The sequence below is a fragment of the Ovis aries genome, chromosome X, assembly GCF_016772045.2.
Source record: "Ovis aries strain OAR_USU_Benz2616 breed Rambouillet chromosome X, ARS-UI_Ramb_v3.0, whole genome shotgun sequence".
NCBI lineage: Eukaryota > Metazoa > Chordata > Mammalia > Artiodactyla > Bovidae > Ovis > Ovis aries.
In genome coordinates this window covers 50,249,162-50,274,466 of record NC_056080.1, presented here as the reverse complement: position 1 = coordinate 50,274,466, position 25,305 = coordinate 50,249,162, and the positions used below count along the sequence as shown (strand labels likewise).

At 42.6% G+C, this 25,305-nt stretch overlaps 1 pseudogene; it reads left to right on the top strand.

Moving 5' to 3' along the window:
- Positions 1 to 19,208: 19,208 nt before the first annotated feature.
- Positions 19,209 to 22,033, top strand: LOC132658741 (endogenous retrovirus group PABLB member 1 Env polyprotein-like; annotated as a pseudogene).
- Positions 22,034 to 25,305: the final 3,272 nt, after the last annotated feature.

Genomic DNA, 25,305 nt, shown 5'->3' with positions numbered 1-25,305 from the left:
GGCACTTCAGTAGTGTCCGGCACTTTACGACCCCATGGACCGAGGCCCACCAGGCTCCTCTGTCCATGGGATTGTCCAGACGAGAATACTGCAGTGGGTTGCCATACTCCTCCAGGGGATCTTCCTGACCCAGGGATTGAACCCATATCTCCTAAGTGTGCTGCCTTACAGACAGATTCTTTACCACTGAGCCCCCTGGGAAGCCCATGACAAACCTAGACAACATATTAAAAAGCAGAGACATCACTTTGCTGACAAAGCTCTGTAGAGTCAAAACTACGGTTTTTCCAGTAGTGATGTACAGATGTGTGAGTTAGATCATTAAGAAGGCTGAGTGACAAAGAATTGATGCTTTCGAATTGTGATGCTAGAGATGAGCCTTGAGAATCCCTTGGACATCAAGGAGAACAAACCTGCCAATCCTAAAGGAAATGAACTCTGAATATTCACTGGCAGAACTGATGCTGAAGCTGCAATATTTTGCCCACCTGATGTGAATAGCTGACTCCTTGGAAAAGATCCTGATGCAAAAACATTGAAGGCAGGAGCAGATGGGGGCGACAGAGGGTGAGATGATTAGATAGCATCACCAACCGAATAGACATTAATTTGATCAAACCCAGGGAGATAGTGTAGGACAGAGGAGCCTGGCTTGCTGCAGGCCATGGAGTTGTAAATAGTCCGAAATGACTGAGTGACTGAACAACCACCACCACCTCCACCTTACCTTTCAGCTTCCCTAAGCTGGCACTGCCGCACTCTCAGCAGGGCTAAGAAGCTTTCTGTGTCTGTCAGTGGTAAAGGCTGAGACTTATGTCTTCACACACTCAGTGCCCCCCGCTTAGGGCTGATGGTGGGTCCTTACAATGCTCATCACTCCCTCCCAGAGCTCAGACCAGGGAGCCTTCTCACGACAGTAATGCAGCACCCTACCCTGGTACAGAAAAGGGAGTTGGAGCTGTTTACCCCTCTCAGTGTGTTTTCTCCCTTTACATTCATTTGCACATTTCTTCTTGAGTCACCGAATCCAACGCTGCTCATCCCCACCTGGTTACTGTAACAAGCCGCACCTGCATCTCTATCAGGGCGGGTGCATGCACCCCTGCACTATGTATTTTCTTTCTCCTTTCCCTTCAGAATCTCTAGACTCCCAGACACCACCCGCAAAAGGGGCAGTGATGAAGGGGAGGTTGTGACTCTCATCCACAGCCTGGGTCATAGCATGACTGGGTTATATATAACCTCTTTCACTCTTAGAATGAACCTTATCTTTTAGCTTTCCTCCTGCTTCTTGGCCAGCCCACTCACTGGTTTTTTTTTTTTGTTTTTTTTTTGCCCCTTAGGTCCATTCCCTGTGTTTCTCCTTTGCACTTTTCTGTTTATGTGTCTGGGACATCAGTGTGATATTCCCATCATCAACCTTACATCACTGGTCTTGTTATTTCAAGCATTGCAGATATGCCCTGAAACATGGTAGTAATCACTGTGTGTGTACTAAATGAAGGAATATGTTTAATGACTGACAGGAAAAGCATCTCCTCCATGCAGGAGTCAGTATATAGGTGTCGTATTTGTAGCACCGTACATAAAGCCTTGTGTCTTGTTCCAGACACTGTAGGGGTGTGGCTCTGTCATCATGCCCTGGTGACCTTGCATGTCCCCACTTAGGCTACGTAGGCAAGGCTAAATTGCAGGCTGACTTGAATCTTGGCAGAGAACCTACTGATTGCTCTTGCAGCAAGGGGAGATAAGCAGCCTGATAAACAGGCCATTTCTCACCTGCCTCCTTATCCAGCTGGAGGTGACAAGAAGTTGTTATTCATCCACCCCTGGTTTCAGTTGAACATAGGATGGTCTCCGTAGCCCCAGCTCAGAGTACAGCTGTGGACTAGAGAGCTGCTCAGTGCCATAGGGCACAACTGCGGGCTCCTTCCTGGCAGAGACCCACAACCTGTAGTGCCTGTTACTGAGGCCTTCCAATTCAGTGTCAAACCGTGGGACTAGGGACAAGGCAACTGACACCAGGGTCATACTGCCTCTGCATTGTCTGTAAGTTAAAATCTGAATCCATTCGGGGTCATTGCCTCCTTACTGCCCAAGCCCGTAGAAGGTGACAAGCCAAACTAACAGCTGCAGTGGTTCACTGTGGCCCTGTAGCTCCTGCTGTGTTGCTTAGGGACTGGCTGCCTGACTACGTGACAGAGTCTGGCGTTGAGTTATGCGATGTTGCGTGACCAGAATATTGGCTAATTTTGTCATCACACATAGCAAGCAGCACAGTTTTCACCACATACTATGACTTAGGGTAGCCTTGTCAGTCCTCATTAACAAACCAACCTTAGAATGGATGCCCTGTCTGACGCCAGCTATTGAATCAATATATTTATTTAGGCATATGTTTCTGAAGTCCAATTCATTTTAAAAGTTAACCTTATAGTCTACTTGATATTCAAAATCTGTATCGCTTGTGAGAGAATTATAATTGTAAAGGTAAATGTTTAAATGAAAAAATGGAGAATAAGCCAAACCCATTTGTAATGTAATGCCTACTTCACATTATCTTATTCTTCATAACAAATATTTAGTGTAAACTTGTAATTTCCATTTTAGAAATGGGGAAACAGATCCAAAGAATGTAAATACCTTTCTCACCTTCACACACTATGTGTCAGAGCCAGTACTGATACTCTTAGTTATGCCACGTGCTGTGCTTAGTCGCTCAGTCGTGTCTGACTCTGCCACCCCATGGACCGTAGCCCATCAGGAACCCCTATCCATGGGGATTCTTCAGGCAAGAATACTGGAGTGGGTTGCCGTGGCCTCCTCCAGGAGATCTTTCCAATACAGGGATCAAACCCAGGTCTCCAGCACTGCAGGCGGATTCTTTACCATCTGAGCCACCAGGGAAGCCCAGTTATGTCATGTCATAGCCAAAAGGAGACAGAGCAGCTAAGACTCAAGTCCTTTTGGCTCACAAAGTTCCCCTCGTTCTTTTCCATTTTCTTCTAGCTAGGATCTATCTTGTCAGGCAGCTCCAAGACCTAGCGGCTTTTTCACATACTTTTTGGTAAAATGGGATACTCTAATTTAAGTCTCATGGTAGATTTGAACCTCCCATTTTCAGTCCTTTTGGATCTGGATTTTCATACCTCTGTAAGGGCACAACGGCTGCTATTTATAATTCCCTGTTATTCACTAAGCAGAGTGAATTCTGAATAGGTCCTTTGATGCAGAAATATATATTTTTTGGTGCATGAGGATGCAGATTGGGCTCAGAGATGTAAGTGTTTTGTTATTATGTTAATAATAAGGATATATGGGAGGAATCAGATAGCTGGAGGACTTCCCTGTAGCTCAAATGGTAAAGAATCTGCAGGAGACCACAGTTCGATCCCTGGGCTGGGGAGATCCTCTGGAGAAGGGAATGGCAATCCACTCCAGTATTCTTGCCTGGAGAATTCCATGGACAGAGAAGCCGGCGGGCTACAGTTCGTGGGGCCGCAGAGTCGGAGACAACTGAGTGATTCACACATGCACACACACACACACACACACACACACCTGGAGGGCTTCTGAGATCTGGTGACTATCAAGCCAATGGACAACATCATGAAGAAGAGATGTTTGTGGCTGTTCTCTCCCTGCACCCAAAAGAACTTGGAAGGCAAGTCAGAAATGTGTGAAAGATACGCTGTGCCATTTGCCATGGACACTGACAGCAGTTTTTGTCCTGTCTCCCTACAACCTTTAACAATGGCTTTGGCATTCCATTTCTCTACAGGACAACAGAAATATATTAAGTTTTTAAAAATGTTTCTCTGTCAATGATTTCATCAGAGACACCATATGAGATTTGGGTGGCACATTTTGTAAACCCATTTATTCAAGAGAAGACTTCAAGAGAAGGCTTTTATGAATTTTTTATGTGTGGGTATATATATATATGTATATGCATTAACATGTAGATTACACCTAAAGCATATGTTATGACCAAATTTTTTTAACCCTAGAAGTGCAAGGGTGGTTTAAACGTACAAGGTTACCAATGCAATTCACCACATTAATAGAAAAATGGAGGAAAACAATTCTATGATCATCACAATTGATGCAGTATAAATGTTTGATGAAAATTAATCTATATTCAAGACAGCAAACTAGGAATAGAATGGAACTTACTCTGATAAAGTATAGCTACAAAAAAAGCAACATAAACAGGTTGAAATGGAGACGATTTTTCATTTCCTACTGGGGAAAATGCCAATTATTACCTGCTTTAGTCAAGACTATTCTGGCCAGGTTTGTTCAATGCTGCAAAATGAGGAAAGGTTTAAGGTTTAAGCCAGTAGAAATTGTTGATATTCAAATCTAATAGCATATTTTGAAAAGCAAAAACAATCTGGATCTAAATTTGTGGAATTAATATGCATATTTAGAGGAATTGTTGGACAGAAAATCCATATACCGACATTCTATCTCTACATACATCCTCAGCTAGACAATAAAAATCGCAAACCATGAATTTTCAATAACATTAAATACCCGGGGATAAATTTAACAAAACATGTGCCAGTAGAAGACGAAACTTTATTGACAGAACTTTAACAGTCAAATACACAACAGAAGAACAGCACAGATGGTTTCAGTTTCTCTTCTTTCAAGCAAATGGTTGCCCTTCACCTATAATATGAATATTAAAAAAGTTACTTAGCAGAACTTTATTTCGATGACAGGAGAGGTATACAAAGTTCACTGCAGCTGTAGTTTTATAAAATGGACTAAAACAAGAACACTAAGGGTGACCCTTTGGCTTACCTTCAGTTAATCCTCTCTAGAGATTTTATAGACTTTTCAAGCACATTACCAGTATTTTTAAAAACACACTACTCTTCCTAGTTATACAAGAAAATAAGGACACTGAGTTCAGGACAAATGAAATCAGTGGAGCCTATCAGAAGGTAGTTTTCAGTAGAAGGCAAAACTGTGTACACATTCCGTAAAATATCTAACAACAAAAAACACCCTAAGAAAAACAAAATACACAAAAACTGAAACAAAAAATCCCCAGAAAGTATCATTTAAATGCACTGGTTTGAAATAATATTCCGAATAGAGGATAGCTAAACAGTTGTTATCTCTGTTACTGCTTAAGTGAAGTAAAGAAAAAGGCCAGTATTACATTTGTTTCTTCTCTACTGTGGAAAAGTGGAGAAAGTTTTACTTGTTCTAATTTATGCCTGATATGGTTGTTTTAAGTCAGTTAAACATTTGTCCCCCTTTTTACTTGCGGCCCGCATGTAATTCTAAATGTTTCTTTTCACCTTGGAAAGCATTCCAGTTGGTATAATAAATTATATATAATAATATATATATTATATTATTATATAATATATGTAATAAATTAAATATATATATTTATATATATAAATTATATATTATACACTAATTTTAAGTCATTACTATCACTGGCGACATGGGGACATCAAAATGTGAAGCAGAAATAGGACTGTTTCTCACAGCCACACCAAAAATGAAAGAAAAAGAAGAGAGAAGAAAAGAAAAGGGAGAGCACGAGGGAGTACGAGTGAGAGAGAAAAGCAGGCAGGAAGAGAGAAGGAAAATCTGGAGAAGTAGAGTTTTTTGTTTGTTTCTAAATGATAATGGCTTTTGAGAGAAAACTCTGACCAATTTCAAAAGTTCATCCACGGTATTTGTGATGTTTAGTTATTTAGTTACTGTGGGGTATGTTAAATAATATTTGTTTTTCTACCCTACTAGCCCTTTCCTCAATATTCTGAAAATATTTGAGTTCCATATTACACTCTGTTTTAATTCTGTAATATAATAATTGTTAGTGTCTTGTTCTTATTTCTAATTACGTATACTTGGGCTTTGTCCATTTTCTTCACAATTATGTAAACTGAGAGGAATGGACTGGCAGTTTGGGGTTGGCAGATACAAACTATTACATTCAGAATGGATAAACAACAAGGTCCTACTATATAGCACAGGGACCTAATGTCCAATCTCCTGTGATAAATCACAACAGAAAAGAATATTTAAAAATGTGTGTATATATATATATATATATTAAAAAATTATATAAACTAGCGCATTATTTATTAGTTGAGTTTATTTTCCTCTTCCTAACAATTCATACTTGTCTTTTATTAAGTACCTTTTTCTTTTTCCCTTAGGTTTATTCTATTGCTCATTTTCTTATCTTTTATGTTGGATGTAGGATTTTATATTTATGTACCTTGTAATTTATGTATTTTCTTTTTTAAATACCACACATATTGAGGGCTAAGATTTTTCTATGAGAACATTTTAATCGTCCTTGTAGTTACTTGAAAGTAGTTTGAAATTTGTATTTTCGTCTGATTGTTCTAATGGAATGGGAAAAAAAAATGTAAACTGAAAATATTTAGCAGGCTAATACACAGTAAATTCTTCCCTAACTAGGGAGGTCTTTCTTTAAAATCAGAACCATGTAATTAGTTGTCAGCAATTTGGAAAACATGTATGTGAAAGACACCAAGTTGATTACACGGAAAGAACTAGAGTTACAATCTTTGGCCTTCAAAACTTTTTAAACTCATGTATCAAAGAGGCAAAATAACATACTTGATATGGTTAGAGACGATTATATCATGAGGCTCAGATTTTTATTAGTTCTCTAAGAGTGAGACTGGGGTGTATGGCAAAACCATCATAGTATTATAAAGTAATGATCCTCCAATTAAAATAAGCAACCTCCCCCGCCCAAAAAAAAGACCAAACATGGGGGCACTTAGTGTGCTTAGCACATGTGTCTTACTCACACTGGCCTGAATATCACTGACTAAGTGCACTCTCAACTAGATTAGCCACAGAAACAGGAAACTAGACTATCTTTTGCCATTTTATGATTCAGTCATTTCAAGGTTCACTGGGGAAAGGATTAAAATGCAACTAGTTTTTAAGAGCTAGGGAATTCAGAATTTGAGAGAATTTAACAAACATCAAGCAGAATGTTGGCTCATTGTCTTTTTAAAAAAATTAATTAATTGATTTTAATTGGAGGCTAATTACAATATAGTGGTGGTTTCTGACATACATTGACATGAATCAGCCACAGGTGTACATGTGTCCCCCATCAGAAAATGAAATCTCAATTCCCCTGTTACAATTTGATTTGATTATATTTTATGATAAATACATCATAAAAACCAGAGTATTCTTGTATGAATTCCGTCGAAGAGAATCAGAGAATGTAAAAACTAGCATTGAAAAATCAGCATTTTAGTGTATCTGTTCTGAATTCACAACGTATATGAGTAAAGTTGAGTTTAGAAGTTAAGAGATTTCACAGAATTACACACATTATGCTAAAGCTGGTACTAGAACCTATTCGGATGCCTAAGCATATCCATATGAACTGATATTGATTACAAATGCATTCCATATTTGCTACAAGCAGAAATTATAAAAGAACCTGAAAATCATTAGCTGTTGCTTAAAGTAGGCAATGGCACCCCACTCCAGTACTCTAGCCTGGAAAATCCCATGGACGGAGGAGCCTGGTAGGCTGCAGTCCATGGGGTTGCTATGAGTCGGACACGACTGAGTGACTTCACTTTCACTTTTCACTTTCATGCACTGGAGAAGGACATGGCAACCCACTCCAGTGTTCTTGCCTGGAGAATCCCAGGGACAGAGGAGCCTGGTAGGAAGCTATCTATGGGGTTGCACAGAGTCGGACACGACTGAAGTGACTTGGCAGCAGCAGTAGCAAAGTACTTATACTCAAGAGAAGAAAACGGTTTCCTATTTTCAATTTGATATGGCTTTGATCCTGTCTGTTTCTTTATTTGAAAGTCTGTAAGTCAGGCACTCAGGCATCTGGGGTCTGAACTATCTTTCAACGAAGATGTGAACTCTATTATTAAAATAATAGTAATGTTCCCTCTATATTAGTAAAGATATATTATTCTGAAAAACAGAAACCACATAAATTACTTTCTGAATGGATGACATACCTGCTTCTGGCATTTCAACAGGCTCTATATTTGATGCAAACTCCTCCCTGACATCAGGACCATCTCCACCTTCACCCCCAGTCTTTGCCAAAGACAATTCCTGGAGATCAGCTTCCAGGCCAGAATCTTTTTTTTTTTAAAAAAATGCATCAATTCAGCTGTAAAGCATACAGTATAAACAAGGGAATATGATATTCATTCCCTCGGTGTTATGAATTAAAAGCCTTAAGTTAGTATGCTAAAAATGTGATGAATAAGAACCTTAGGAACATTATTCCGGGAATGTTTTGCTGGAGAAAAAGGAAAGCAGAATTTTCCGAATGTTATTACCATTTTCCTTTTCCAGGGTTGTCCTCAGACAACTTAGTTGCCCCCCTCTCTTTGTCTTGAAAACAAGGGAAAATTTGAGCGACCATACTAACCTGCAAACTATACTCTCCTCAGTTTTTTAGGAATTGTCTGAAGTCCTTTTCTAATGTTTCCTCCTCTTACTGGTTATGTCTAAGGCATGATGCATAGATACACTTTACCTTCTGAGGCATCCTTCTCCTCCTCTTCGTCACGATTCACTGGATCCTCTCCATGGACCTCCTCATTTCTAGGTGTGATATCCTGAATCTCAGCTGGTGGTTCCTCTTGTTCAGGTTGCTCAACACTGGGGTGCTGGTCCCAGTAGAGTGTGCATGCAAATAAAAACGTTTTGCATCTAACAGCATAAATATAAATAATACATAGATATATCTGATCATCAGTAAACCTAACAACATTTTCCCAACACAATTCTATGTACTTAGTTTTAATAAAGTTACTCTTCCCACAGAGAAGAGTTAGCTCCCATAAGAGTTACCAGAAAGACTTTGGAAGTTATTGAAATCTATGTTGGGATGGAAGTATGCAGTCTGTTGTTAATAAGCAGGAGGAGGGAGTCACTGGGCACATTTCCAGGGAGTTGAACAGGATACTCATCCAGGCAACAGTAGACTGTAATACATCTGGATCAATGTTCCTTCCTAAGACAAACTGTCACCCTTTATCAGCATGGAAGACCTTTATCACTGCATCTGTACTACTTAACATCATTTTCTCAAAAATAAAGTTGTGCTAATAGAAAACATCAAATGGTAAGGTACTTACGACCACAGGTTCATCCAGCTGGGAGGAATCTTGATCTGTAGGTCCCAATGTTGACGCCACTTGCCCATTCATATTTCTCTCTGAAAGTAGAATATTGTGATTTAGAAAATGTATTTAAGAGTACAGCTATATTTGATCACTTTTATGACCATATGTTGACTTTTTTTGTTTGTTTGTTTGTTTTTTTAATGTGAAAATACTTTCAAAAGAAAACACTGGTTAAGTATGAGTGTACATGCATTTCAATTACACCAAAAACAGTCACTTGCAAAGCCATTTGTGTATTTCTTAAGCTGGCAGAGAAATCACCTTCAGATACACAGGAAGGCTGAATTTTTGTGAGGAAGTTTGATTTCACAACAGAATTCTCCATCATGAAGATATTTAGTGACATACTGCTAGGAATTTAAACACTCAGGACTATTGCTCTTGTCACACTCCTATTCCCCAGACCTATTTTCCCCAACTCCCTTGGAATTCAGTTGGAACACGAAGAAAGCCTCAGTCTTTACAGCCTGACTATGGCGATTTTCTCAGTGTCTGTGGCTGAGGTGAGGCTGCATACAGAGCAACCGGTCCACTTCTCTATTGGCACCTTACCACAAACCTCGCGATACAGTCACAACCCCACTGCGGTCCAGTTTCTAGGCCTTTCCTTAATCGTCCACCCTGCCCCCTGCCCAGGTCCCACTGCCGGCCCCAGATTCTCTGCTCTGTCGTCAGTTCCAGGGCCCCAATGAACCAGATATCTCAAATAGCACCCCCAACTCTCCCCCTACCATCATCATAACCCCCTGCTCTCCTCTGCCCACTGCCCTTCCTCTCCGGCCACCAGGGCAAGAACTATGGCGTCGCAACACTTGTGAGGAGAAAGATGGCTACATTGAAGGCCTTCTGCCTCAAAGGCCCCAGATCGCTCTGCCCGACCCGCCCAAAACTCGCTGGCTCCCCCTCACACACACGCACACTTAAACTCCAGACAGGACACATTTGTGAACCTACCTGGTGAGTCTCAAGTAGTGAGAAAGAACCGGGACTGAATAAACAGACCCGTCTCAGGCCCAACGGTCCTCACAGAATGCTCAGGAACGCGTATGCGCAACAAGGGGCATGCGCAGCAAGGGGTGCGCGCGCACACGAACACACTGCGCATGCTCCCTGCTTTGGGCCTGTGCAGTGCCGGTTGAGGTTTTCCCGCCATTGAGGCAGAGTCCTGGACCCGCAGGGTCTTTGGAGGATGAGAAAGGGGATTGAGGACTATATTTTTTTCTTTCCAGTGCAGTCTTTCTTATGCATCCACAAACTGTGGTGATAGGTAGTCCCAGGTTACCCTTAGTGGAGAATGTGTCTCTGAAAGACAGTCATGACAGAAATAGATATTACGTTTAATATCTATTTTTATACATGCTTTGATAAACCAATTCCTTCTCTGCTTTGGGGTTTTCCGTCATACTCCCAGTGGCTTTACTCACTTCCATGGAATAAGTACATAAATAGATACCTCTGTTTCCACTTTTTTCTTGGAGCACTGCACATTTAAATCTCTGAACTGGTAACTAGTGTCTCTGAATATACCTCTGATTCCTATACAGTATTGTTCTTTAGCATTGGGCTTTACTTTCACCACCAGGCACAGCCACAGCTGGGTGTTGTTTCCACTTTGGCTTAGCCTTTTCATTCCTTCTGTAGCTATTTCTTCACTCTTCTCCAGTAGCACATTCTTCTTATTCTATATAGCGGGAATTTTCCTACTTACTAGGAGTTTTAATTTTCCCAGTTTTACCCGAGAGAAAGGAAAGCATGTTCACACTAGGATCTTTACTCAAATATTCTATTCATGTACTCCTAATAGCCAAAACTAGAAACAGCCCAACTATTCAACAACTGGTATATAGATGAAAGAAAAACAGAAGAGTATACTCGTCCAAAAGAACACTACACAGTCATTTCAAAAGGAACTACTGATGCATGTAACAGCAAGGATGCATCTCAGCTGTGCCAAGGAGAGATGTCAGACACAGAAAGCTATGTATGATATCATTTCATGTCAATGGATTTCTGCAAAAGCACAGCTAGAGGCACAGAACTATATCTGTGGTTGCCAGGGTATAGGAGTGCAGGAAGGAGTCTGAATGCAAATAGCCCAAGGGAGCATTTTCAAACCAATGGGACGATTTCTACGTTTTCCTTGTCATAGTATTTACACAATGGTATGCATATGTCAAAAGTCCATAAATGGTAATGCTTTAAAGCATTGACTTCTACTGTATATAAATTATATCTCAATACTTCACTTTTTTATAAAGGAAAAGGATCGCTTAAGCATCTAAATACTGGTTATTGTATCCATCTAGACCTTGAGCTCATAAACATAAAAATCTTATTTGGAATTCTTCCCAGACCTGGCCAACTTCCAGGATTCCCCATGACACCTTTGTACCCTTATGACAGGACACAGAAACCTGGTCTTAACCAGGTTTACAATTCCCTCTCCTTCACCTCAAGTCAATATTCTTGCTGAGTTCTGTCCGTTTTACTTCGAAAATGTCTAATGCATCTACTTTTTCCAATGTCCACCACATCTGCTCTAGTCCAAAGCCCCCCTCCATTTAATTGTCAACCCCCTTCTAATGGGTCTCTCACATCCACTCAGGGTGCCTGGCTCCCACTCACCGCCCTCTCCCTCCCTCTCTTACAGTTGCAGAATGGTTTATGACTTGCTAGGTAAAGGCTACTGTCCTACACAAGAAATTGAAGGTATGGTCTAGCCCTTGCCCAGCTTGCTAACAACATGGAAAGTAAAGAATCCTCTTCTTCTCTCTCTTATGGGGCTTCATTCATACCCTCCAATTCCTCAAGCTTAGATTGTCCCATATTTCTGAAGCCTCTTGTTAGTAAACTCCTTCAAGCTAGGCTTCAACAGTATATGGAATGAGAACTTGCAGATATACAAGCTGGTTTTGAAGAGGCAGAGGAACAAGAGATCAAATTGCAACCTTCGTTAGATCATAGGGAAAGCAAGGGAATTCCAGAAACACATCTACTTCTGCTTCATTGACTAGACTACCTCAAGGCCTCTGACTGTGTGGATCACAACAAACTGGAAAATTCTCAGAGATGGGAGTACCAGACTAGCTGACCTGTCTCCTGAGAAACCGGTATGAGGGTTAAGAAGCAACAGTTAGAATAAAACATGGAACAACGGACTGCTTCAAAGTTGGGAAAGGAGTAAGACAAGCTTGTATAGTGTCACTCTGCTTACTCAACTTACATGCAGAGCACATCATGGGAAATGCTGGGCTGGATGACTCACAAGCTGGAATCAAGGTTGCTGGCAGAAATATCAAGAAGCTCAGATGTGCAGATCATACCACTTCAGTGGCAGAAACTGAAGACGAAATAAAGAACCTCTTGATGAGGTTGAAAGAGGAGAGTGAAAAGACTGGCTTAAAACTCAACATTCAAAAATACAAGATTATGGCATCCAGTACTATCATTTCACGGAAAACAGAATGGGGGACGTGGATGCACGGACAGATTTAATTTTGGAGGCTCCAAAATCACCGTGGATGGTGATTGCTGCCATGAAATTAAGACACTTGATCCTTGGAAGAACAGCTATGAGAAAGCTAGTAGACATGCATGCTCATTGCTTCAGTCGTGTCTGACTCTTTACGACCCCATGGACTGTAGCCTGCCAGGTGCCTCTGTCTATGGCATTCTCCAGGCAAGAATACTTTAGTGGATTGCCATGCCCTCCTCCCATGGGGCATGGCAGGGCATCTTCCCAACCCAGGGGTGAAAACCATGTCTCCCGCATCTGGTGCATTGCAGGGAGATACTTTTTTTTTTTTTAAAAAAAACACTTTATTTATTTTTTACTTGAGGGATAATTGCTTTACAGAATTTTGTTGTTTTCTGTCAAGCATAAACAAGAATCAGCCATAGGTACACCCATGCAGGCGAGTTCCTTACCACTGAGCCACCAAGGAAGCCCATGTCAAACCTAGACAGCGTAGTATAAAGCAGAGACACCACTTTGCCGACAAAGGTCCGTAGAGTCAAAACTGTGGCTTTTTCAGTAGTCATGTACAGATGTGTGAGTTCGATCATTAAGAAGGCTGAGTGACAAAGAATTGACGCTTTTGGTTTGTGGTGCTGGAGAAGACACTTCACAATCCCTCGGACAGCAAGGATATCAAAACAGCCAATCCTAAAGGAAACCAACTGAATATTCACTGGCAGGACTGATGCTGAAGCTGAATCTCTAATACTTTGGCCACCTGATGGGAAGAGCTGACTCACAGGAAAAGACCCTGATGTTGGTGATCAGGATGGGAAGCGTAAAGCAGATTATGCCCTGGTGACTGCTGAACAGGTTTTACAAGCAAAATCTCTCCCCCAGGGAACCAGTGCTCAGTTAGCAGAACTTTTGGCTCTAAACCGAACTTTAGAGTTAGGCAAAGGGCAGGGAGCAAATATCTACACTGATTCTAAGTATGCTTATTTGACTTTACACGCTCATGCTGCAATGTGGAAAGAATGAGAGTTTAAAAGGGCAACAATAGAACCTATTAAGCATTTTAGAGAGATCCACAGACTTTTAACGAATATATATTGTCCTAAAGAATTAGCTGTTATGCATTGCAAAGGGCACAGCAGGGATGGGAGTAAAGTAGCTGAAGGTAATCAGCTGGTGACTGTCAAGCCAAAAAAGCTGCACTTTAGGAAACCCCTTCACTGCAGATACCTTTGATCTGGACAGGTCCTGTGGAACAGGAAAACCCACAATATACTGAGGAAGAATTTAAAAGATATGAGAAAAGAGGAGCAAAGATTACTGATAAAGGATGGCTACAGTCTGAGGATGGACGATTAATAATTCCTGAAAATACTCAATGGAAATTTCTTAACGGTTTACATCAGAGTTTTCGTTGAGGTGTAGCGAGTATTTCAGGTCAGTTCAGTTCAGTTCAGGCACTCAGTCGTGTCTGACTCTTTGCGACCCCATGCATTGCAGCATGCCAGGCCTTGCTGTCCAGTACCAACTACCAGAGTTTACCCAAACTCATGTCCATCGAGTCACTGATACCATCCAGCCATATCATCCTCTGTCCTCCCCTTCTCCTCCTGCCCCCAATCCCTCCCAGCATCAGGGTCTTTTCCAATGAGTCAACTCTTCACATGAGGTGGCCAAAGAACTGGAGTTTTGCTTCAGCATCAGTCCTTCCAATGAACACCCAGGACTGATCTCCTTTAGATGGATTGGTGGGATCTCCTTGCAGTTCAAGGGACTCTCAAGAGTCTTCTCCAACAACACAGTTCAAAAGCATCAATTCTTCAGTGCTCAGCTTTCTTTACAGTCCAACTCTCACATCCATACATGACCACTGGAAAAACCATAGCCTTGACTAGACAGAGTTTTGTTGGCAAACTAATGTCTTGGCTTTTGAATACGCTATCTAAGTTGGTCGTAACTTTTCTTCCAAGGATTAAGCGTCTTTTACTTTTGAAAGATTGTTGCTGAAGGAAAAGATGCTGGGATTCTTGGCTTCCAGAGGAGAAGAATTCAATCCGTGGCCAGAGACAAGGCTTGATCACTCAGAGCTTTTGTGTAATAAAGTTTTATTAAGCTATAAAGGAGATAGAGAAAGCTTCTGACATAGGCATCTGAAGGGGGCAGAAAGAGTACCCCCCTGCTAGAGGAAAGGAACAGAATGGGAAAGACTAGAGATCTCTTCAAGAAAATTAGAGATACCAAGGGAACATTTCATGCAAAGATGGGCTCGATAAAGGACAGGAATGGTATGGACCTACACAAGCAGAAGATATTAAGAAGAGGTGGCAAGAATACACAGAAGAACTGTACAAAAAAGATCTTCACGACCCAGAGAATCACGATGGTGTGATCACTCACCTAGAGCCAGACATCCTGGAATGCGAAGTCAAGTGGGCCTTAGAAAGCATCACTAGGAACAAAGCTAGTGGAGGTGTTGGAATTCTAGTTGAGCTGTTTCAAATCCTGAAAGATGATGCTGTGAAAGTGCTGCACTCAATATGCCAGCAAATTTGGAAAACTCAGCAGTGGCCACAGGACTGGAAAAGGTCAGTTTTCATTCCAATCCCAAAGAAAGGCATTGCCAAAGAATGCTCAAACTATTGCACAATTGCACTCATCTCACATGTAGTAAAGTAATGCTCAAAATTCTCCAAGCCAGGCTACAGCAATACATGAACTGTGAACTTCCTGATGTTCAAGCTGGTTTTAGAAAAGGCAGAGGAACCAGAGATCAAATTGCCAACATCTGTTGGATCATGGAAAAAGCAAGAGAGTTCCAGAAAAACATCTATTTCTGCTTTCTTGACTATGCCAAAGCCTTTGACTGTGTGGATCACAATAAACTGTGGAAAATTCTGAGAGAGATGGGAATACCAGACCACCTGACCTGTCTCTTGAGAAATCTGTATGCAGGTCAGGAAGCAACAGTTAGAACTGGACATGGAACAACAGACTGGTTCCGAATAGGAAAAGGAGTACATCAAGGCTGCATATTGTCACCCTGCTTATTTAACTCATATGCAGAGTACATCCTGAGAAATGCTGGACAGGAAGAAACACAAGCTGGAATCAAGATTGCTGGGAGAAATATCAAAAACCTCAGATATGCAGATGACACCACCCTTATGGCAGAAAGTGGAGAGGAACTAAGAAGCCTCTTGATGAAAGTGAAAGAGGAGAGTGAAAAAGTTGGCTTAAATCACAACATTCAGAAAACGAAGATCATGGCATCCGGTCCCATCACTTCATGGGAAATAGATGGGAAACAGTGGAAACAGTGTCAGACTTTATTTTGGGGGGCTCCAAAATCACTGCAGATGGTGATTGCAGCCCTTACTCCTTGGAAGGAAAGTTATGACCAACTTAGACAGCATATTCAAAAGCAGAGCCATTACTTTGCCGACTGAGGTCCATCTAGTTAAGGCTATGGTTTTTCCTGTGGTCATGTATGGATGTGAGAGTTGGACTGTGAAGAATGCTGAGCGCCAAAGAATTGGTGCTTTGGAACTGTGGTGTTGGAGAAGACCCTTGAGAATCCCGTGGAGTGCAAGAAGATCCAACCAATCCATTCTGAAGGAGATCAGTCCTGGGATTTCTTTAGAAGGAATGATGCTAAAGCTGAAGCTCCAGTACTTTGGCCACCTCATGCGAAGAGTTGATGGACGTGAGTCTGAGTGAACTCCAGGAGTTGGTGATGGGCAGGGAGGCCTGGCGTGCTGCGATTCATGGGGTCGCAAAGAGTCGGACACGACTGAGCGACTGAACTGAACTGAACTAAACTGAACTGAGCAGTCTGTTTCTGAAAGAAAGGAAAGTTTTAAACTCAGAATGGCAACAGGCCCGTCATCCATAAGATGTATTTTGGGATAATCTTGGCACCAGAGGATTCATCCCTGGCCATAGAAACCATTGACTTGAATCTTATAGAAGGGCAGATTACCATACAAATAGTTTCATTTACATAGATTAGGGGAACAATGTCTGAGTATAACATACTACTTTGTGAAGTAGGTTCTGAGCCATTAGGCGGAAGGGACTTGAAGACAGAGTTTGGGGTAATTGCATAGTACACTAACATAGCTTAAGACAAACATTTCCACAAGAAAAATGCATTGGTTAACTCAAGGTTTGAAGATAGTTAACTTCAGGTGAAACCAGATGTCATTATGGCAACACAGTATTTTAAGAGAAACCTCCTTTAAAATTTGTAATGTGCTGCTGCTGCTGCTAAGTCGCTTCAGTCGTGTCCAACTCTGTCCGACCCCAGAAGCAGCAGCCCACCAGGTTCCTCTGTCCCTAGGATTCTCCAGGCAAGAACACTGGAGTGGGTTGCCATTTCCTTCTCCAATGCACGAAAGGGAAAAGTGCAAGCGAAGTCGTTCAGTGGTGTCCAACTCTTGGCGAACCCATGGCCTGCAGCCTACCAGGCTCCTCTGCCCATGGGATTTTCCAGGCAAGAGTACTGGAGTGGGTTGCCATTGCCTTCTCCATTGAAATTTGTATCCGTTCAGCTCATTTCAGTCACTCAGTCGTGTCCGACTCTTTGCAACCCCATGAATTGCAGCACGCCAGGCCTCCTTGTCCATCACCAACTCCTGGAGTTCATTCAGACTCACGTCCATCGAGTCAGTGATGCCATCCAGCCATCTCTTCCTCGGGCGTCCCCTTCTCCTCCTGCCCCCAGTCCCTCCCAGCATCAGAGTCTTTTCCAATGAGTCAACTCTTCGCATGAGGTGGCCAAAGTATTGGAGTTTCAGCTTTAGTATCATTCCTTCCAAAGAAATCCCAGGGCTGATCTCCTTCAGAATGGACTGGTTGGATCTCCTTGCAGTCCAAGGGACTCTCAAGAGTCTTCTCCAACACCACAGTTCCAAAGCACCAATTCTTAGGTGCTCTGCCTTCTTCACAGTCCAACTCTCACATCCACACATGACAACTTGCATAGAGAAGGAAAAAAATATTGGTAGTTTGTTTCCTTCTGCCGCTTACGAGAGATAGAAAATGCCTGACGCTTGCAGCCTATTTCTTCCGTTTGGAGACCCCTGGCCTTCCTGCCTGTTACCCTCTCTATTTCATGGCTGCAGTCACCATCTGCAGTGATTTTGGAGCCCAAAAAAATAAAGTCTGACACGGTTTCCACTATTTCCCCATTTATTTGCCATGAAGTGATGGGACCAGATGCCATGATCTTCGTTTTCTGAATGTTGAGCTTTAAGCCAACGTTTTCACTCTCCTCTTTCACTTTCATCAAGAGGCTTTTTAGTTCCTCTTCACTTACTGCCATAAGGGTGGTGTCATCTGCATATCTGAGGTGTTTGATATTTCTCCCGGCAATCTTGATTCCACCTTGTGCTTCCTTCAGCCCAGCGTTTCTCATGATGTACTCTGCATATGAGTTAAATAAGCAGGGTAACAATATGCAGCCTTGATGTACTCCTTTTCCTATTCGGAACCAGTCTGTTGTTCCATGTCCAGTTCTAGCTGTTGCTTCTTGACCTGCATATAGGTTTCTCAAGAGAGTACTTACCTGATGGCTTCTCATTTGTTTGAAGGGAAAAATGTAATGAAAATTTAAAGGACATTATCAAAAGTCCTTAGGTTTGTCAGAAAAATAACCCAAAGACTGAAAAGCTAGTAAAATCTGGATTACAATGAAGTTGAAAATATCCCAGAGAAGACTGGGAAATTGATTTTACTCATACACCAAAAGCTAATGGATATTCTTGCTCACACGTTTGGGTGGATACTTTTCCTGGATGGATTGAGGCTTTTCCCTGTCGCAGTGAACTGGCTAAGGAGGTTATAAGAACTTTAATCTATGAATTATCCCCAGGTTTGGGCTGCCATGGAGGCTTCAGAGTGACAATGGCTCTGCCTTTAAAGCGGCTCTAACTCAGGGGATGTCTAAAGCTCTAGGAATAGAATATCACTTACACTGTTCCTGGAGACCCTAAGCCTCAGGAAAGGTTGAAACAGCTAGCGACATTATCAAGAGACATCTGTGCAAATTAACTCAAGGGACACAGGACAACTGGATTAAAGTTCTACCCATAGCTTTAATGAGGGCTGGGACTGCTCCCCCAAAGGAGGGGCTGTCCCCCTTTGAATGTATTTATGGAAGGCCTTTCTTATGCACAGAGATTTTTATACACCCTGAAGCCTTAGAATTAACTAATCATGTAACTCAGCTCTCAGCTTCTCAACAGGCATTAACGAACTCTGGCAGGTGACTCCTGACCCAGCCTCTGAGTCAAGCAAGCCTCTATTTCAGCCAGGAACTGAGGTCCTGAGAAAAACATTGGGATCTGGGGGCCAATCCCTCGAACCCCTCTGGGAAGGCCCTTACCAGCTATTCTTTCTTCTCCCACAGCTGTCAAAGTGCCAGGAATTGATTCATTGGTGCATCACACTCGAGTTTAAGAGGTGGCATCCTGACCAGAACTAAGTGACGTCATTTTGTGTCTTTACTTTCTATGCTCTCACTTTGTACTTTTCAGATGGGGCTGGTAATCTGTGTGAGCCTCCTTCTGCTGACTCCAAAAATCCTGAGTCTGCCGTTTGATCCTCAAGACAATGCCTTCCTGTCCTGGGCTCCCTCCTATGCTGCATTCCACAATCGGTCTAACTGCTGGGTCTGCAGAGTGCTCCCTTCTTCATCAGTGGAAAGCTTCCTGCTGGGGTCCAGCCCCGGGGGATCCAGGGTAATTCGAAGCGGGGATGGAGTCAGCGTCCTAGGAATTAATTGCTTAATTAAAGATAAGGAGGGAGATTAGAAAGAAATAGTGTAGTAGGAAAATACTAGTGGAGTAAAAGAGGCTGAATAACTTGGTTTATGTGGAATACCAATAAAACTCCAAGACAAGCAGTTGGCACCACCTACATAGGCCACAGGCGTCTTTCCATTCTCCTGAAGGAGAGGACACACTGAGGCCTCCCCGGTCAGACCTTAGGAGCCACGGCAAAATTAGCAGGCTTGGCAAGTATCTACGCTCCAGATGAAAATTCAGCCAGAAGGGGAAAGAAAGAACGACACGGGGGAATCAGTCTTTCCAGAAACTGATCTGATTTCTTTATTTTCAGGTTTGCTTCTATACCTTTTGTTACACATAGAGACAAATGGAAATTTTAGAGTCACACGGGAGTCAGCAGTCCTGACCTTTATCCAAATCAGGTGCTTCATATAAACGTATACAAAAAGGTCTTTAGGGGTTTTACATCATCTTCTGGCTATGAGGCCCGCTGACATTTTATGATCCTTTCTTTTCTGATAATGGTCAGTCAACCAGAACCTTATTTTCCAGGGGTGATTTTTCTTAAACCAGGCACCACCCTCTAAAGGTACCAGATAAAGTTGCATTCCTATAGGGTGAGGGTGTAGTGGGTTACAATTAAGAAAGGAATTTACTTAGCCTAAGGTTAACATGATTAATCTTAAAGGTTAATACTTATTTCTCCTATATGCTAGTTATATATTCATTAACATGTATACGGGCAGGGGATTTAGCAGCAAACTTTGGCCCAATAAATGAAAAACCCTTCACCAACATGATTTTTTATAAAAACCCAATGGTAACTAAGACTTTCAAAATACTCCAAACTCTCTGTGCTGCTTATGGTTGAGAGGTTGTAAACAATCATGTACCTAGTAGCAAGAGTGGGGATAATCCTGTCACACAAGCTGGTCTGCCAGCAGAGAGGTTTGACCTGAGACATCTCTGTCATGCCCAGGAATTTTTATTAACTGGAGCTGTAGGTTAACTCCTTCTCCGAGAGAGGTGGGGGACAGCCCCCCATAAAGTCAGAGGTGTAGGTGAGAGCATAAAGCAGTAAAGCAGACAGACTCTGGTTTTGGGGGTAGATGCTCGGGAACAGCGGATTTCCTGAGGCTCGATCCCGCCTTTGCGTATGCCGAAGCCTCCTTCCTCATGACCTTTGCCACGGGCGGAGTTCCTCACGCTGGCTCCCGGCAGCTTCCCATGGTGGACATCTCCACTTCAAGGAAAAGACTTTCTCCAAGTCTGCGAATACCTTCCACAACAGTCATATGTGATGCCTCTTCTTAATCTGATGACATCTAACAACCCTAAGAGGGACCGGTACAACACTTTGTACTTTAGCTATGGACATAACATGCCTTTTAATTTTGATTATACATGTCTCGCTGCACATAAAGTAAATGGGCCTAGATTTAGTTGCTTTTTACCTGACGTTGATCAAATATGGGATGATATGAGGTTATATGGCTAACTCCCGAAAAAGGACGTCTAATGTCTACTGCCCCTATATGCTGGGAACAAATGGAGCCATCCCCAGAATTAGCCAATAACTTAATTATAATGACTGGAAACAATTGGGACTCTTGCCTCAGGAAATATGCAAGGTAACCATTCCCATATTTTCCAACCCCAGTTCAGGTCCTCCCTTTGCCTGGCCAGGCACTGATTGGGACTGGATATCTCAGTCCTGCTGGCTTGCTCCAAACGGGACCTATTGGATATGTGGCTCTTACCTATGGGCATGGCTTCTCCCTGGCTACATAGGGAGATGTACCCTAGGTCTAGCTTTTACTCACGGCTTCATCTTTTCTGAGCTTCCAGAAAAGCCTGCTAATGTACCACACCTTAAACTCCGTGGGCAACGTCTGTATTTCGCTGGTGTGATTATTTGGCTGCAGTGTTTGTTCCCTCTCTGGGAACTACAGATGTTATGCTACGAGTGGATGCTTGGACTAATTTTACTCAACAGGCATTACAAGATTCTCAAAAAGCTATTTCAGCTCTTAATGCTGAACAAATACAAATTAGAAAGGTGGTTTTACAAAACAGATTGGCCTTCGATATTCTGACAGCTGCATGAGGAGGAACTTGCGCCATTATTCATACCCAGTGCTGTACATCTATACCTGATATGAGCACTAGTGTGACTCATTTTGCTAAACACACGAAGATGATGATTCAGGCTATGGATGCTCCTGAAGCCTCAATTGCCTCACTTTAGGAGACGTTAACTAGTTCCCCATGGTGGAAAACTATCTTACTTGCAATAATTCTGATTGTTCTGTTTTTGCTGTTTGCTCCCTGCACCTGTAACTGTGTAGCTAGATTTGTTTCTAGTCGCATGAAGGCTTTTAAGTTACAAATGGTTGCTCCAACTCCTGTGACTGCTGCAGCTTCCTCCAGCTACTACTTGGGACCCCTGGATCAGAGACCCTCAATATGAGGGTTAGCAGAATCTGTTGCCTCACCAAGTTAGGGACAACGCGCCTTCTCAGCTCGGAAGCAGTTATGGAATGAGAACGACGCCCCTTTCCCTAGGCAACATAATTCTCCTAAAAGGAAAGAGGGGAATCAGAGGATAACAGGAAGGAAGGCCAGGGGTCTCCAAACAAAGGAAACAGGCTGCAAGTGTCAGACATTTTTATATCTCTCTCTTAAGCGGCAGGAGGAAACAAATTAGTGTTCTATTTTTTCCCCTTCTCTATACAAATATAAAGAGAGAATTCTCTTAAAATTTTGTGTTGCCATAATGACACCTGGTTCGACTTGAACTTAACTTTTCTCAAACCTTGGGCTAACCAGTGCATTTTTCTTATGGAAATACTTGTCTTAAGCTATGTTAATGTTCTGTGCATTTACCCTAGACTCTGTTTTCAAGGCGGTTCTGTCTAAAGGCTCAGAAATATGGAAATATGCCTTTCTTCAAGATTCAAGTCAATTGTTTTATGGCCTGGGAGGACTCACCTGGTGCCAATGTTTATCTCAAAATGCATGTTGTGGGTGAGGGGCCTGGTGACATTCTCTGAGTTTTGAGACATTTCCTTTCTTTAATTAGCAGACTGCTAGCAGCTATACAACATCCAACTAAAGACTAGCAGGAGGGCACTCTTTCTGCACCCCTTTCTGATGTCTATGTCAGAAGCTTTCTCTATCTCTTCTATACTTTAATGGAACTTTATTACACAAAAGCCTGAGCCATCAAGCCTTGTCTCTGGCCCCAGATTGAAGTCTTCTCCTCCAGAGGCCAAGAATCCTGGCGTCTTTCGTGGTTCAGCAATAACCTTTCACTGGGAAGGATTGAAGGCAAATGGAGAAGGGGGAAGTAGAGGATGAGATGGTTAGATAGCATCCCCGACTCAATGGACATGAATTTGAACAAACTATGGCAGATAGTGGAGGACAGAGGAGCCTGGGCTGCTACAGTCCATTGGGGTCTCATGAAAAGGGTTGGACATGACTGAGCGATTGAAAATGAACCACCACCACCACCTTACCTTTGAGTTTCCGTAATATGCCACAGCCCCACTCTCAACGGGGCTAAGAAGCTTTCTGTGTCTGTCAGTACTAAAGTCTGAGACTTATCTCTTCACACTCTCAGCACCCCCTGCTTAAGGGTGATGGCGGGTCCTTAGAACACTCATCACTCCCTCCCAGAGCTCAGAGCACAGAGCCTTCTCGCAACAGTAATGGAGCACCCTGCCCTGCTACAGAAATGGGAGTTGTAGCTGTTTACCCCCTCTTAATCTGATGCTTTTGAACTGTGGTGTTGGAGAAGACTCGAGAGTCCCCTGGAGTGCAAGGAGATCCAACCAGTCCATTGTAAAGGAGATCAGCCCTGGGTGTTCTTTGGAAGGAATGGTGCTAAAGCTGAAGCTCCAGTACTTTGGCCACCTCATTCGAAGAGTTGGCTCATTGGAAAAGACTCTGATGCTGGGAGGGATTGGGGGCAGGAGGAGAAGGGGACGACAGAGGATGAGATGGCTGGATGGCATCACTGACTCGATGGACGTGAGTCTGAGTGAACTCCGCGAGATGGTGATGGACAGGGAGGCCTGGCGTGCTGCGATTCCTGCAGAGTCGGACATGACTGAGCGACTCAACTGAACTGAACGGAACTGAATATGTTTTCTCCCTTTGCATTGAATTCACTTCCACATTTCTTCTTTGAGTCACCAAATCAAACTCTTCGCATTCCCAGCTGGTTACTGTAACAGTAACAGTAAGCAGCATCTCTATGAAGGATGGTGCATGTACCCCCGAGCTATGTATTTTCTTCCTCCTTGCCCGTCAGAATCTGTCGACCCCCAGACATCACAAATAGGGCTCCAGATCACCCACAAAAGGGGTGGTGCTGCAGGGCAGGCTGTGACTCTCATCCACAGCCTGAGTCAAAGCAGGACTGTGTTATAAGTGTCACAGGCTGCCCCACTGCATCATGGGAGCCAAAAGAGCAATGGTCTGAAAGTCTTAACACAGACACTTCTTTGGAAGGAACACCAGTGTCTTCCTAGGGACCTGTGAGTTGTTGTTTGGTTTGGGCCTATAGAGTCAGTGACCTTTTTCACAACACTTGCAGGCTTAGCTGACCTTCCATCAGGACCTCTCTCCTCCCCTACAACCCCCTACCTACTGTACCAAAAATCATACTTCTGACTTCAGTGTGCTGATTGGGTTTTCACCTGGAAGGGATACCAACACAACTTTTTATGCTGAAACCTCAAGATACCTGAAGAGAATGAGTTTTAAGAAAGCCCATCTTTCAATTATAATAGAAAAACTGCCTATGTAACAGTGAAGATACAACAAATTAAAATACTAATAAAATGTTATTTGGAAATTATCTAGAATGTCACATGAAAAAAATTTTAGTATGTGGTCTATTGCCCTTCAGGTTGTATCTGCATTTAAGAAAATTAGGAGATGGGCGAGGTAATGTCTTCATGATATTGTATTTGTTGTTCTGTTTATCATTATATTATTTTTATGGTTATGCTACTTTCCAGAATGATGAGGGTGTTCCACTAATGTCTGTCACGGCAAATACATGTTTAGAGCTTGACATGCACTAGGAACTGTTCTCTGTGATGTGTGCATGTTGACATGACTCCCCACGGTCTTTCATGCACTTAGGAGAGACTGTGTTCAGCCCATATGCAGATCCATCATAGTGTTTCATGCAGATGGACATGTTGATCTGCCTTCTGACCCACAGTAGACGAGACACTGCACTGTATCCAGACTGGGAGTCAGAGACCACACCTGTCTGTTTCTCTCTGGCCTGGGCACCAATCTGACTCAGCTCTTGCCAGCTAGGTGACTTTGTGCAAATTCATTCACCCATTAACGTCTACGTGTCTCTGCTCCTCAACTGCAGAAAGGGATGATAGCAGTAAAGCTGCTCACCGTACAGTGTTGCTGTGAGTGCTCAAAGATTTCTGAGTACACATGGAGTATATATGTACATTGTGCACTTATGGAGAGCTGAGCACGATCCAGAAGGGTGAGCTTTTCTTCTTGTCTCCACTTCTGTTTCTGCTTGTACTCATATCCCCCTGTCCCTGACCCCATGCTTTTACCTCCCCAATCCCAACTGATCTGTGTCATCTCTGTTCTGTGCCCTTGTCTTCAGACTCTCCAACCTAAAACACAGCTGAACATCTCCTCAGGATTTACCTCGGAAAATATCCATATCATCACCCTTGGATTAAACAATCATGAGTATTAGTGGAAGAAAGAAGAAACACAAAAAACTGGAAATGTGAAAACTACACAAGAAATGAAGCATTCCTGATGATCGTCTGACTATTCATGTTTTCAT